The 15,797-nt window shown below is 39.2% G+C and overlaps 1 non-coding gene across 1 annotated transcript; it reads right to left on the bottom strand.

Moving 5' to 3' along the window:
- Positions 1-4,307: 4,307 nt before the first annotated feature.
- Positions 4,308-4,415, bottom strand: LOC148545590 (small nucleolar RNA R71). Its single transcript, XR_015901616.1, has one exon. It is a non-coding gene; the product is annotated as a small nucleolar RNA R71 (small nucleolar RNA).
- Positions 4,416-15,797: the final 11,382 nt, after the last annotated feature.

Here is a 15,797-nt window from a genome sequence, read left to right as displayed (position 1 = left end):
AATGAATATCATAGATAGAAACAAGCGTGTTTGAATAGAAAATAGAAGTACTTGCATTAATTCATCGAGACACAGCAGAGCTCCTGATGAGCAGATAATTTATACGCTTTTTGACATTGTTTTTAGTTTGTTTTTAGTAGGATCTAGTTACTTTTAGGGATGCTTTCATTAGTTTTTATGTTAAATTCACATTTTTGGACTTTACTATGAGTTTGTGTGTTTTTCTGTGATTTCAGGTATTTTCTGGCTGAAATTGAGGGACTTGAGCAGAAATCAGATTTAGAGGTTGAAGAAGGACTGCTAATGCTGTTGGATTCTGACCTCCCTGCACTCAAAGTGGATTTTCTGGAGCTACAGAACTCAAAATGGCGCGCTTCCAATTGCGTTGGAAAGTAGACATCCAGGGCTTTCCATCAATATATAATAGTCTATACTTTGGCCAAGAATAGACGACGTAAACTGGCGTTCAACGCCAGCTTTCTGCCCAAATCTGGCGTCCAGCGCCAGAAAAGGTGCCAAAACCAGAGTTGAACGCCCAAACTGGCACAAAAACTGGCGTTCAACTCCAAGAAGGACCTCTACACGTGCAACACTCAAGCTCAGCCCAAGCACACACCAAGTGGGCTCCGGAAGTAGATTTATGCATCAATTACTTACTCATGTAAACCCTAGTAGCTAGTTTATTATAAATAGGACATTTTACTGGTCTTTTTGACCATCTTTGATCAGTTGTATGCTATCTTAGATCACATTTGAGAGATGGCCTCTCGGCCATGCCTGGGCTTTCACTTATGTATTTTTAACGGTAGAGTTTCTACACTCCATAGATTAAGGTGTGGAGCTCTGCTGTTCCTCAAAGATTAATGCAAAGTACTACTGTTTTCTATTCAATTCATCTTGTTTCGCTTCTAAGATATTCATTCGTACTTCAATCTAAATGTGATGAACGTGACAATCATCATCATTCCCTATGAACGCGTGCCTGACAACCACTTCCGTTCTACCTTCGACTGAATGAGTATCTCTTAGATCTCCTAACCAGAATCTTCGTGGCGTAAGCTAGAATGATGGCGGCATTCAAGAGAATCCGAAAGGTCTAAACCTTGTCTGTGGTATTCCGAGTAGGATTCAATGAATGAATGACTGTGACGAGCTCCAAACTCGCGATTGCAGGGCGTTAGTGACAGATGCAAAAGGATAGTAAATCCTATTCCAGCATGATCGAGAACTGACAGATGAATAGCCGTGCCGTGACAGGGTGCGTTGATCATTTTCACTGAGAGGATAAGATGAAGACATTGACAAGGGTGATGCCTCCAGACGATTAGCCGTGCCGTGACAGGGCAATGGATCATTTTCCCGAGAGATGACCAAAAGTAGCCGTTGACAATGGTGATGTATCACATAAAGCCAGCCATGGAAAGGAGTAAGACTGATTGGATGAAGATAGCAGGAAAGCAGAGGTTCAGAGGAACGAAAAGCATCTCCATTCGCTTATCTGAAATTCCTACCAATGATTTACATAAGTACTTCTATCCCTATTCTATTAATTATTATTCGAAAACACCATTATCAATTTATATCTGCCTAACTGAGATTTGCAAGGTGACCATAGCTTGCTTCATACCAACAATCTCCGTGGGATTCGACCCTTACTCACGTAAGGTATTACTTGGACGACCCAGTGCACTTGCTGGTTAGTTGTATCGAAGTTGTGAACCATGGTATTGGCACCATGTTCTTGGCGCCATTGCCAGGGAAAGAAAGAGCCATGAATTTTACATAATCAAAGTGTAATCACGATTGCGCGTACCAAGTTGCTCACGTTGCCAGGGATTGTTTGAGCCTGGACATCACAATTTCGTGCACCAAGTTTTTGGCGCCGTTGCCAGGGATTGTTCGAGTATGGACAACTGACGGTTCATCCTGTTGCTCAGATTAGGTAATTTTCTTTTTGTTTTCTTTTCAAAAATTTTCCAAAAAATATTTCAAAATTTTCTCACCTGTTTTCGAAAAAAAAAAATTTAGATTCAAAATTTTTAAGAATGAATTCTAGTGTTTCATGAAGCATGTGAAGCCTGGCTGGCTGTAAAGCCATGTCTAAATTCTTTTGGACTGAGGCTTCCAACCATCAGCTGTTATACGACTGTAGGGTATGTCAGGCATGTCATGTCTGAATTACATGCTGATGCTTGGCTGGCTATTGGCCATGTCTAGTGTTTTGGACCGGAGCTTTCATTGAAAGCTTGGCTGGCTAGTGAGCCATGTCTAATTCCTGGACTGAAGCTTTAGACTAAGAATGCAAGATTCCTGGAATTCATATAAAAAAAATTTTGGAATCCTTATTTTCCTTTTTCAATTAATTTTCGAAAAAAAAAATTCAAAAAAATTAGAAAATCATAAAAATAAAAAATATTTTTGTGTTTCTTGTTTGAGTCTTGAGTCATGTTATAAGTTTGGTGTCACTTGCATATGCATCTTGCATTTTTCGAAAATTTCATGCATTCATAGTGTTCTTCATGATCTTCAAGTTATTCTTGGTGAGTCTTCTTGTTTGATCTTGATGATTTTTTGTTTTGTGTTGTATGTTGTTTTTCATATGCATTCTTGAATTCTTAGTGTCTAAGCATTAAAGAATTCTAAGTTTGGTGTCTTGCATGTTTTCTTTGCATAAAAAATTTTTCAAAATTGTGTTCTTGATGTTCATCATGATCTTCATAGTGTTCTTGGTGTTCATCTTGACATTCATAGTGTTCTTGCATGCATTACTTGTTTTGATTCAAAAATAAAAGAGAAAAACATAAAAATGATGTTTTTAATTTTTTCTCTCTCATCATAAAAATTCAAAAAAACAAAAAAAAAATATATCTTTCCCTTTTTCTCTCATCAAATTCGAAAATTTGAGTTGACTTTTTCAAAAATTTTTAAAATCAAGTTGTTTCTTATGAGTCAAATCAAATTTTCAATTTGAAAATCTTATCTTTTTCAAAATCTTTTTCAAAAATCAAATCTTTTTCAAAATTCTTAGTTATTTTTGAAAAATTCCAAAAATATTTTTCAAAAATATTTTTCTTATTTTTATATCAAATTTTCGAAAATAACATAATCAATTAATGTTTTGATTCAAAAATTTGAAGTTTGTTACTTACTTGTTAAGAAAGATTCAAACTTTAAGTTCTAGAATCATATCTTGTGATTTCTTATGAATCAAGTCATTAATTGAGATTTTAAAAATCAAATCTTTTTCAAAACTAATTTCTAAAATATCTTCTTATCTTACCTTTTTCAAAAAGTTGGTTTCAAAATATCTTTTCTAACCTCCTAACTTATCTTTTCAAAATTTGTTTCAACTAACTAACTAACTTTTTGTTTGTTTCTTATCTTTTTCAAAACCACCTAACTAACTCTCTCTCTCTCATTTTCGAAAATATCTTCCCCCTTTTTCAAAATTTCTTTTTAATTTATTAATTATTTTAATTTTTAAATCTTAATTTTTGAAAATTACTAACATTTTTCAAAAACTATTTTCAAAAATCACTAACTCTTTTTCAAAAATTATTTTCGAAAATTCCTTCTCTCTCATCTTATTCTATTTATTTATTCATCTACTAACATCTCATCTCACATCTCAACCCTCCTCACAGTTGTGTTTCTTCCATTATATTACATTCTTTGTCTCCCCCTCTTCTTCCACTCACAAAGGGATCCCTATACTGTGGTATAAAGGATCCATATTATTATTATTATTTTTTCTGTGCCCTCTTCTTTGTCATATGAGCAGGAGCAAGGATAAGAACATTCTTGTGGAAGCAGATCCAGAACTTGAAAGGACTCTGAAAAGGAAACTAAGAGAAGCTAAAATACAACAATCCAGAGATAATCTTTCAGAAATTTTCGAACAGGAAGAGGAGATGGCAGCCGAAAATAATAATAATGTAAGGAAGATGCTTGGTGACTTTACTGCACCTAATTCCAATTTACATGGAAGAAGCATCTCCATTCCTGCCATTGGAGCAAACAACTTTGAGCTGAAACCTCAATTAATTTCTCTGATGCAGTAGAACTGCAAGTTTCATGGACTTCCATCTGAAGATCCTTTTCAGTTCTTAACTGAATTCTTGCAGATATGTGATACTGTTAAGACTAATGGAGTAGATCCTGAAGTCTACAGGCTCATGCTTTTCCCTTTCGCTATAAGAGACAGAGCTAGATTATGGTTGGATTCTCAACCCAAAGACAGCCTGAACTCTTGGGATAAGCTGGTCACGGCTTTCTTAGCCAAGTACTTTCCTCCTCAAAAGCTGAGCAAGCTTAGAGCTGATGTTCAAACCTTCAGACAGAAAGAAGGTGAATCTCTCTATGAAGCTTGGGAAAGATACAAACAGTTGACCAAAAAGTGTCCTTCTGACATGCTTTCAGAATGGACCATCCTGGATATATTCTATGATGGTTTATCTGAGCTATCAAAGATGTCACTGGACACTTCTGTAGGTGGATCCATTCACCTAAAGAAAATGCCTGCAGAAGCTCAAGAACTCATTGACATGGTTGCTAATAACCAGTTCATGTACACTTCTGAGAGGAATTCTGTGAGCAATGGGACGCCTATGAAGAAGGGAATTCTTGAAGTTGATACTCTGAATGCCATATTGGCTCAGAATAAAATATTGACTCAGTAAGTCAATATGATCTCTCAGAGTCTGCATGGAATGCAAGCTGCATCCAACAGTACTCAAGAGGCATCTTCTGAAGAAGAAGCTTATGATCCTGAAAACCCTGCAATAGCAGAGGTAAATTATTTAGGTGAACATTATGGAAACACCTATAACTCATCATGGAGAAATCATCCAAATTTCTCATGGAAGGATCAAAAGCCTCAACAAGGCTTTAATAATGGTGGAAGAAACAGGTTTAACAATAATAAACCTTTTCCATCATCCACTCAGCAACAGACAGAGAACTCTGAACAAAATACTTTTAATTTATCAAATCTAGTCTCTGATCTATCCAAGGCCACTGTAAGTTTCATGAATGAAACAAGGTCTTCCATAAGAAATTTGGAAGCACAAGTTGGCCAGCTGAGTAAAAGGATCACTGAAATCCCTCCTAGTACTCTCCCAAGCAATACAGAAGAGAATCCAAAAGGAGAGTGCAAGGCCATTGACATAACCAAAATGGCCGAACCTACAAGAGGAGTGGAGGACGTGAATCCCAAGGAGGAAGACCTCCTGGGACGTCCAGTGATCAATAAGGAGCTTCCCTCTGAGGAACCAAAGGACTCTGAGGCTCATCTAGAGACCATAGAGATTCCATTGAACCTCCTTATGCCCTTCATGAGCTTTGATGAGTATTCCTCTTCTGAAGAGAATGAGGATGTTACTGAAGAGTAAACTGCCAAGTTTCTTGGTGCAATCATGAAGCTGAATGCCAAATTATTTGGCATTGATGCTTGGGAAGTTGAACCTCCCTTGTTCATCAATGAACTAAGTGATCTGGATCAACTGACATTACCTCAGAAGAAACAGGATCCTGGAAAGTTCATAATACCTTGTACTATAGGCACCATGATCTTTAAGGCTCTGTGTGACCTTGGTTCAGGAATAAACCTCATGCCCCTCTCTGTAATAGAGAAACTGGGAATCTATGGGATGCAAGCTGCTAAAATCTCATTAGAGATGGCAGCCAATTCAAGAAAACAGGCTTATGGACAAGTAGAGGACGTGTTAGTAAAGGTTGAAGGCCTTTACATCCCTGCTGATTTCATAGTCCTGGATACTGGAAAGGAAGAGGATGAATCCATCATCCTAGGAAGACCTTTCCTGGCCACAGCAAGAGCTGTGATTGATGTTGACAGAGGTGAAATAGTCCTTCAATGGAATGAGGACTCCCTTGTGTTTAAAACTCAAGGATCTCCCTCTGCAACCATGGAGAGGAAGCAGAAAAAGCTTCTCTCAAAGCAGAGTCAACCAGAGCCCCCACAGTCAAACTCTAAGTTTGGTGTTGGGAGGCCACAACCAAACTCTAAGTTTGGTGTTGAACTCCCATATCCAAACTCTAAGTTTGGTGTTGGAGAGTCTCAACAAAGCTCTACACATCTGTGAGGCTCCATGAGAGCCCACTGTCAAGCTATTGACATTAAAGAAGCGCTTGTTGGGAGGCAACCCAATTTTTATTTATCTAACTATATTTTTCTTAATTATATGTCTTTATAGGTTCATGATCATGTGGAGTCACAAAATAAATATAAAAATTGAAAACGGAATAAAAAATAGCAGAAGAAAAATCACACCCTGGAGGAGCATCTGTCTGGCGTTCAGCGCCAGAACAGAGCATGGTTCTGGCGCTGAACGCCCAAAATGGGCATCTTCTGGGCGCTGAACGCCAGAATAGGCATGGTTCTGGCGTTCAACGCCAGAAATGGCACACAAATGGGCGTTGAATGCCCAAAATGGCCACCAACCTGGCGCTGAACGCCCAGAGTTGGGTGCAAAGGCATTTTTACATGCCTAATGGGTGCAGGGATGTAAATCCTTGAATACCTCAGGATCTGTGGACCCCACAGGATCCACTCCGGATCTGTGGACCCCACAGGATCCACTCAGGATCTGTGGACCCCACAGGATCCACTCAGAATCTGTGGACCCCAGAGGATCCCCACCTACCTCCACTCACTTCTTCTCACCACTCTCTTTCACACAACCCCATAAACACTCTTCCCCAAAAACCCTTCACCAAACACCTCAATCTCTCTTCCCCATCACCTCTTCACCACTCACATCCATCCACTCTTCCCCATAAACCTACCTCATAAACTCCACTTACCTTCAAAATTCAAAACCAATTTCCCACCCAAACCCACCCATATGGCCGAAACCTTCCCCCCTCCCTTCCCTATATAAAGCCCTCCATTCTTCATCAAATTCACACAACACACCCCTCTACACCCTTCTTGGCCGAAACACTCCCCACTCTCCCTCTCCTCCATTTCTTCTTCTTCTTCATCTATTCTTTCTTTTATTGCTCGAGGGCGAGCAAAATTCTAAGTTTGGTGTGGTAAAAGCATAAGCTTTTTGTTTTTTCATTACCATTGATGGCACCTAAGACCGGAGAATCCTCTAGAAAGGGGAAAGGGAAGACAAAAGCTTCCACATCCGAGTCATGGGAGATGGAAAGGTTCATCTCCAAAGCCCATCAAGACCACTTCTATAATGTTGTGGCCAAGAAGAAGGTGATCCCTGAGGTCCCTTTCAAACTCAAAAGAAATGAGTATCCGGAGATCCGACATGAAATTCAAAGAAGAGGTTGGGAAGTTCTAACAAATCCCATCCAACAAGTCGGCATCCTAATGGTTCAAGAGTTCTATGCTAATGCATGGATCACCAAGAACCATGATCAAAGTAATAACCCGGATCCAAAGAACTATGTTACAATGGTTCGGGGGAAATACTTGGATTTTAGTCCGGAAAATGTGAGGTTGGCGTTTAACTTGCCCATGATGCAAGGAAATGAACGCCCCTACACAAGGAGAGTCAACTTTGATCAAAGGTTGGACCAAGTCCTTATGGACATATGTGTAGAAGGAGCTCAATGGAAGATTGACTCCAAAGGCAAGCCGGTTCAACTAAGAAGATTGGACCTCAAGCCTGTGGCTAGAGGATGGTTGGAGTTCATTCAATGCTCAATCATTTCCACTAGCAACCGGTCTGAAGTTACTATAGACCGGGCCATCATGATCCATAGCATCATGATTGGAGAAGAGGTGGAAGTTCATGAGATTATACCTCAAGAACTCTACAAGGTGGCTGACAAGTCCTCCACTATGGCAAGGTTAGCCTTTCCTCACCTCATTTGCCACCTATGCAATTCGGCTGGGATTGACATAGAGGGAGATATCCTCATTAAAGAGGACAAGCCCATCACTAAGAAGAAGATGGAGCAAGCAAGAGAGCCCATTCATGGGGCTCAAGAGGCGCAAGAAGCTCATTATCATGAGGTTCCGGAGATGCCTCAAATGCACTTTCCTCCACAAAATTATTGGGAGCAAATCAACACCTCCCTAGGAGAATTGAGTTCCAATATGGGACAACTAAGGGTGGAACATCAAGAGCACTCCATCATGCTTCATGAAATAGGAGAAGATCAAAAAGCAATGAGGGAGGAGCAACAAAGACAAGGAAGAGACATAGAAGAGCTCAAGGACATCATTGGTTCCTCAAGAAGGAAACGCCACCATCACTAAGGTGGATTCATTCCTTGCTCTTGTTTCTTCTGTTTTTCGTTTCTATGTTATGTGCTTATCTGTATTTGTGTCTTCATTACATGATCATTAGTAGTTAGTAACTGTGTCTTAAAGTTATAAATGTCCTATGAATCCATCACCTCTCTTAAATGAAAAATGTTTTAATTCAAAAGAACAAGAAGTACATGAGTTTCGAATTTATCCTTGAACTTAGCTTAATTATATTGATGTGGTGACAATGCTTCCTATTTTCTGAATGTATGCTTGAACAGTGCATATGTCTTTTGAAGTTGTTGTTTAAGAATGTTAAATATGTTGGCTCTTGAAAGAATGATGACTAGGAGACATGTTATTTGATAATCTGAAAAATCATAAAAATGATTCTTGAAGCAAGAAAAAGCAGTAAAGAACAAAGCTTGAAGAAAAAAAAAATAGGCGAAAAAAAATAGAAAGAAAAAGAAAAAGCAAGCAGAAAAAGCCAAAAGCTCTTAAAACCAAGAGGCAAGAGCAAAAAGCCAATAACCTTTAAAACCAAAAGGCAAGGGCAAATAAAAAGGATCCCAAGGCTTTGAGCATCAGTGGATAGGAGGGCCTAAAGGAATAAAATCCTGGTCTAAGCGGCTAAACCAAGCTGTCCCTAACCATGTGCTTGTGGCGTGAAGGTGTCAAGTGAAAACTTGAGACTGAGAGGTTAAAGTCAAGGTCCAAAGCAAAAAAAGAGTGTGCTTAAGAACCCTGGACACCTCTAATTGGGGACTTTAGCAAAGCTGAGTCACAATCTGAAAAGGTTCACCCAATTATGTGTCTGTGGCATTTATGTATCCGGTGGTAATACTGGAAAACAAAGTACTTAGGGCCACGGCCAAGACTCATAAAATAGCTGTGTTCAAGAATCATCATACTGAACTAGAAGAATCAATAACACTATCTGAACTCTGAGTTCCTATAGATGCCAATCATTCTGAACCTCAATGGATAAATTGAGATGCCAAAACTATTCAAGAGGCAAAAAGCTATAAGTCCCGCTCATTTGATTGGAGCTATGTTTCATTGATAGTTTGGAATTTATAGTATATTCTCTTCTTTTTATCCTATTTGATTTTCAGTTGCTTGGGGACAAGCAACAATTTAAGTTTGGTGTTGTGATGAGCGGATAATTTATACGCTTTTTGATATTGTTTTTAGTATGCTTTTAGTAGGATATAGTTACTTTTAAGGATGTTTTCATTAGTTTTTATGTTAAATTCACATTTCTGGACTTTACTATGAGTTTGTGTGTTTTTCTATGATTTCAGGTATTTTCTGGCTGAAATTGAGGGACTTGAGCAGAAATCAGATTCAGAGGTTGAAGAAGGACTGCTGATGCTGTTGGATTCTGACCTCCCTGCACTCAAAGTGGATTTTCTGGAGCTACAGAACTCGAAATGGCGCGCTTTCAATTGCGTTGGAAAGCAGACATCTAGGAATAGATGACGTAAACTGGCGTTCAACGCCAGCTTTCTGCCCAAATCTGGCGTCCAGCGCCAGAAAAGGAGCCAAAACCAGAGTTGAACGCCCAAACTGGCACAAAAACTGGCGTTCAACTCCAAGAAGGACCTCTACACGTGCAACACTCAAGCTCAGCCTAAGCACACACCAAGTGGGCTCCGGAAGTAGATTTATGCATCAATTACTTACTCATGTAAACCCTAGTAGCTAGTTTATTATAAATAGGACATTTTACTGGTCTTTTTGACCATCTTTGATCAGTTGTATGCTATCTTAGATCACATTTGAGGGCTGGCCTCTCGGCCATGCCTGGACTTTCACTTATGTATTTTTAACGGTAGAGTTTCTACACTCCATAGATTAAGGTGTGGAGCTCTGCTGTTCCTCAAAGATTAATGCAAAGTACTACTGTTTTCTATTCAATTCATCTTGTTTCGCTTCTAACATATTCATTCGTACTTCAATCTGAATGTGATGAACGTGACAATCATCATCATTCCCTATGAACGCGTGCCTGACAACCACTTCCGTTCTACCTTCGACTGAATGAGTATCTCTTAGATCTCCTAACCAGAATCTTCGTGGCGTAAGCTAGAATGATGGCGGCATTCAAGAGAATCCGGAAGGTCTAAACCTTGTCTGTGGTATTCCGAGTAGGATTTAATGAATGAATGACTGTGACGAGCTCCAAACTCGCGATTGCAGGGCGTTAGTGACAGACGCAAAAGGATAGTAAATCATATTCCAGCATGATCGAGAACCGACAGATGAATAGCCGTGCCATGACAGGGTGCGTTGATCATTTTCACTGAGAGGATAAGATGAAGCCATTGACAAGGGTGATGCCTCCAGACGATTAGCCGTGCCGTGACAGGGCATTGGATCATTTTCCCGAGAGATGACCGAAAGTAGCCGTTGACAATGGTGATGTATCACATAAAGCCAGCCATGGAAAGGAGTAAGACTGATTGGATGAAGATAGCAGGAAAGCAGAGGTTCAGAGGAACGAAAAGCATCTCCATTCGCTTATCTGAAATTCCTACCAATGATTTACATAAGTACTTCTATCCCTATTCTATTAATTATTATTCGAAAACATCATTATCAATTTATATCTGCCTAACTGAGATTTGCAAGGTGACCATAGCTTGCTTCATACCAACAATCTCCATGGGATTCGACCCTTACTCACGTAAGGTATTACTTGGACGACCCAGTGCACTTGCTGGTTAGTTGTATCGAAGTTGTGAACCATGGTATTGGCACCATGTTCTTGGCGCCATTGCCAGGGAAAGAAAGAGCCATGAATTTTATATAATCAAAGTGTAATCACGATTGCGCGTACCAAGTTGCTCACGTTGCCAGGGATTGTTTGAGCCTCGACATCACAATTTCGTGCACCAGCTCCTCACCCCCAACAATGGAGTTTAGAGACTCATGCCGTCAAAGAGTACAAATTTCAGATCTAAAATGTCATGAGATATAAAATAAATCTCTAAAAGTTGTTTAAATACTAGACTAGTAACCTAGGTTTTCAGAAAATGAGTAAACTATGACAGATAGTGCAAAAATCCACTTCTAGGGCCCACTTGGTGTGTGCTGGGGCTGAGACTTAAGCTTTACACATGCCTAGTCTGTTTCTGGAGTTAAACGCCATTTTGTAACCTGTTTTGGGCGTTGAACTCCAACTTGTAACCTGTTTCTGGCGTTTTACGCCAAAATAGGGCAAAGAACCGGCGTTGAACGCCAGTTTGCATCGTCTAAACTTGAGCAAAGTATAGACTATTATATGTTGCTGGAACGCCCTAGATGTCTACTTTCCAAAGCAATTGAGAGAGCACCAATTGGATTCCTGTAGCTCCAGAAAATCCATATTGAGTGCAGGGAGGTCAGAATCCAACAGCAACAGCAGTCCTTTTTCAGCCTAAATAAGATTTTTGCTCAGCTCTCTCAATTTCAGCCAGAAAATACTTGAAATCACAGAAAAACACACAAACTCATAGTAAAATCTAGAAATATGAATTTTGCCTAGAAACTAATGAAAATATACTAAAAAAATTAAATTATACTAAAAACTTCCTAAAAACAATGCCAAAAAGCGTATAAATTATCCGCTCATCACAACACCAAACTTAAATTGTTGCTTGTCCCCAAGCAACTGAAAATCAAATAGAATGAAAAGAAGAGAATATACTATAAATTCCAACTATCAATGAAACTTAGCTCCAATCAGATGAGCGGGACTAGTAGCTTTTTGCCTCTTGAATAGTTTTGGCATCTCGCTTTATCCATTGGAGTTCAGAATGATTGGCATCTATAGGAACTTAGAAGTTAGATAATGTTATTGACCCTCCTAGTTCAGTATGTTGATTCTTGAACACAGCTACTTTATGAGTCTTGGCCGTGGCCCTAAGCACTCTGTTTTCCAGTATTACCATCGGATACATACATGCCACAGACACATAATTGGGTGAACCTTTTTAGATTGTGACTCAGCTTTGCTAACGTCCCCAATTAGAGGTGTCCAGAGTTCTTAAGCACACTCTGATGTTGTTTTGGACCTCGACTTTGACCGTTCAGTCTCAAGTTTTCTCTTGACACCTTCACGCCACAAGCACATGGTTAGGGACAGCTCAGTTTAGCCGCTTAGGCCAGGATTTTATTCCTTTAGGCCCTCCTATCCACTGATGCTCAGAGCCTTGGATCCTTTTTATTACCCTTGCCTTTTGGTTTTAAGGGATATTGGCTTTTTTTTCTGCTTACTTTTTCTTTTTCTATCCCTTTTTTTAACAAGCTTTTGTGTTCACTGCTTTTTCTTGCTTCAAGAATCAATTTTATGATTTTTCAGATTATCAATAACATTTCTCCTTTTTCATCATTCTTTCAAGAGCCAACATATTTAACATTCATAAACAACAATTTCAAAAGACATATGCACTGTTCAAGCATTCATTCAGAAAACAAAAAATATTGTCACCACGTTAAAATAATTGAACTAATTTAAAGGATGAATTCAAAATTCATGTACTTCTTGTTCTTTTGTAATTAAAACATTTTTCTTTTAAGAAAGGTGATGGATTCATAGGACACTCATAGCTTTCAGGCATAAACTCTAATTTTTATTTATTATTAAATGGAAATAATATAAATTGAACATAAAAGCAGACATTTAGCAATAAAAGAAGAGAAACTAAGGACATAGGGACAATCGACTCTAAATTTAATATTCAAATACTCTAAAAATAGATAAAAGGTTATCACAGAGTTAGGACTCAACAACCTTTGCTTTGGGAGGTAGATGCCTCTTTAGTCTGTGGAGTGCTTGGTCCTTCAAGAGATAGCTTCTGGCGCTTTAATTCCTTCAGTTCACGCCCATGCTCTTCTTGTTCCCTCAGCAGTTTGCAGAGCAAGCTATTCTGATTTTGCTGTTCTTCTTTCAGTTGATCCACAGTTTCTTGTAACTTGGTAACAGATGTTTCTAGGCGCTCCCAGTATTCAATTTGAGGGATTTCTGGGAGGAACTCCTGTGCTCTCCCCTTGATGGGGTCGTCCTGCACTTGTTGTCCTTTCATTGACTTTTTAGTGATTGGTTGCTCAACTTATACATACTCATCTACTCCCATCTTTACCCCAGCGTCTTTACATACCATGGAGATTAGGCTTGGATAGGCCAATTTGGCATCTTTGGAGTTTTTGTTTGCAATTGTGTAGAGCTCACAAGAAATTAGCTGATGAACTTCCACTTCGTTTCCTAACATAATGCAATGAATCATTACTGCTCTTTTGAGGGTGACTTTAGAGCGGTTGCTAGTGGGCAATATAGAATGCCCAATGAAGTCCAGCCAGCCTCTAGCGACAGGTTTGAGATCTCCTCTCTTGAGTTGGTTTGGGACACCCTTTGTGTTGGTCGTCCACTTGGTCCCAGGGAGGCATATGTCCTCTAGGATTTTGTCCAAACTCTTATTCGCTCTCATCATTCTCCTATTAAAGGAGTCCGGGTCATCTTGCAGTTGAGGCAACTTGAAGATCTCCCTTATTTTGTCAGGGTGGGTGTGAACAATCTTCCCTCTGACCAAAGTTTGATAGTCATGGAATGCGGTTCCAGCTATTCTCTGCCTATCTGTTTGCCATAGATTAGAGTAAAATTCCTGAACCAAGTTTCTTCCCACCTTTGTCTCAGGATTAGCTAGGATTTCCCAGCTCCTGTTTCAAATTTGCTCTTGGATCTCTGGATATTCGTCTTCTTTCAGATCAAATTTAACTTCCGGGATCACTGACCTTAGACCCATTATTTTGTAGTAATGGTCTAAATGTTCTTTGGTTAAGAACTTCCCTTGATTCCAAAGTGGTTTTAGAATATTTTCTTTCTTGCCGCTTGAGGTGGTTTGTTTTTCCTTAGGAGCCATGATCTTCGTGGGTATTGGTTTAGTGATCATGGATAAACACACCAAACTTAGAGGTTTGCTTGTCCTCAAGCAAAAGAAAGGAAAGGAGAGGGATAGAGGGAGAGCCAAGTTCGAATGGTGGAGGAGAGGGGGAGGCCGAACGAGTATTTAAAGGGAAGGGGGGTGGGTTTTCGAAAACTTTTGAAAAAGATATGATAGAAAATAAAATTTGGAAAAGATAAGTGTGATAGAAAAAGATGTAATTTAAAATTGAAAGAGATATGAAAGATATTTAAAAAAGATAGATTTGTTCTAAAAATGTTGTGAGTATTCGAAAAAGATATTGATGAATATGAAAGAAATTTGAAAAAGATAGATTTGTTTTGAAAAAGATTTGAGAAAGATTTAATCCTAGGACTTAAAATGTTTTGTGATATTTTTGAAAAAAAAAGTTTGAAAATTGAAAGTATGGGAATATGTTTATGCAAGAAAATATGTATGAAAATTTAAAAAAAAATCATGTTGGGAACAAAATTTTCCTCCCCCCACAATCCTGGCGTTAAACGCCCAAACACTGCTTGTTTTGGGCGTTTAACGCCCATCTGTAGCCTCTTTTGGGCGTTTAATGCCCAGCTGTTACTTCTGGCTGGCGTCAAACGCCAGAAATCTCTTGTCACTGGGCATTTTTCTGAACGCCCAGGACGCTGCAAAATTGGTGTTAAACGCCCAGAATGGTGCCCATTCTGGTGTTTAACGCCTAGAAAGGTACCATTACTGGCGTTTAACACCCAAAAAGGCACCATTACTGGCGTTAAACGCCCAGTAGATGCTTCTTTTGGGCGTTTAACGCCCAAATACACCTCTTACTAGCGTTTTCTTGCCAGTGAGCTCATTTTCCCTGTTTTGTGCTCTGGATCCTTCTATAACCCTGTGAACTTATGCAATTGATTCTATACCTTGAAGACTTAAAATTGAACTTGCATAATAAATAAAATAAAGAATATAATAAAATAAAATAAATTAACAGAAAAAAATTTTGCCAATGGTTGGGTTGCCTCCCAGCAAGTGCTTCTTTATTGTCTTTAGCTGGACCTTGCTGAGCTTTTAATCTAGCTTCAGCCTTGAGCACTCTTGCTCAACATTGCCTTCAAGATAATGCTTGATTCTTTGTACATTAACAATGAATTTCTTATCAGAAACAATGTCTTGAAACTCCACATAGCCATATGGTGACACACTTGTAATCACATATGGTCCCCTCTATCGGGATTTCAGTTTCCCGGGGAATAGCCGGAGCCTAAAGTTAAACAGCAGAACCTTCTGTCCTGGTTCAAACACTCTAGATGACAGCCTTCTATCATGCCACATTTTTGCTTTCTCTTTGTAAAGCTTTGCATTTTCGAAAGCAGTGAGTCTGAATTCCTCTAGCTCATTTAGCTGGAGCAATCTTTTTTCTCCAGCTAATCTGGCATCAAAGTTTAGGAATCTGGTTGCCCAATAGGCCTTATGTTCCAGTTCCACGGGCAGATGACAAACCTTACCATATACAAGCTGTTATGGAGAGGTCCCTATAGGAGTCTTGAATGCTGTTCTGTAAGCCCACAGAGCATCATCCAAGCTTCTCGCCCAATCCTGTCTACGGGTACTTACAGTCCGTTCCAGGATTCTTTTTAGTTCTCTATTAG

Source organism: Arachis ipaensis, chromosome B9 (genome assembly GCF_059453495.1).
Source record: "Arachis ipaensis isolate K30076 ecotype BB chromosome B9, ASM5945349v1, whole genome shotgun sequence".
NCBI lineage: Eukaryota > Viridiplantae > Streptophyta > Magnoliopsida > Fabales > Fabaceae > Arachis > Arachis ipaensis.
Note: the sequence above shows the minus strand (reverse complement) of the source record. Positions and strands in the feature narration are given on the sequence as shown.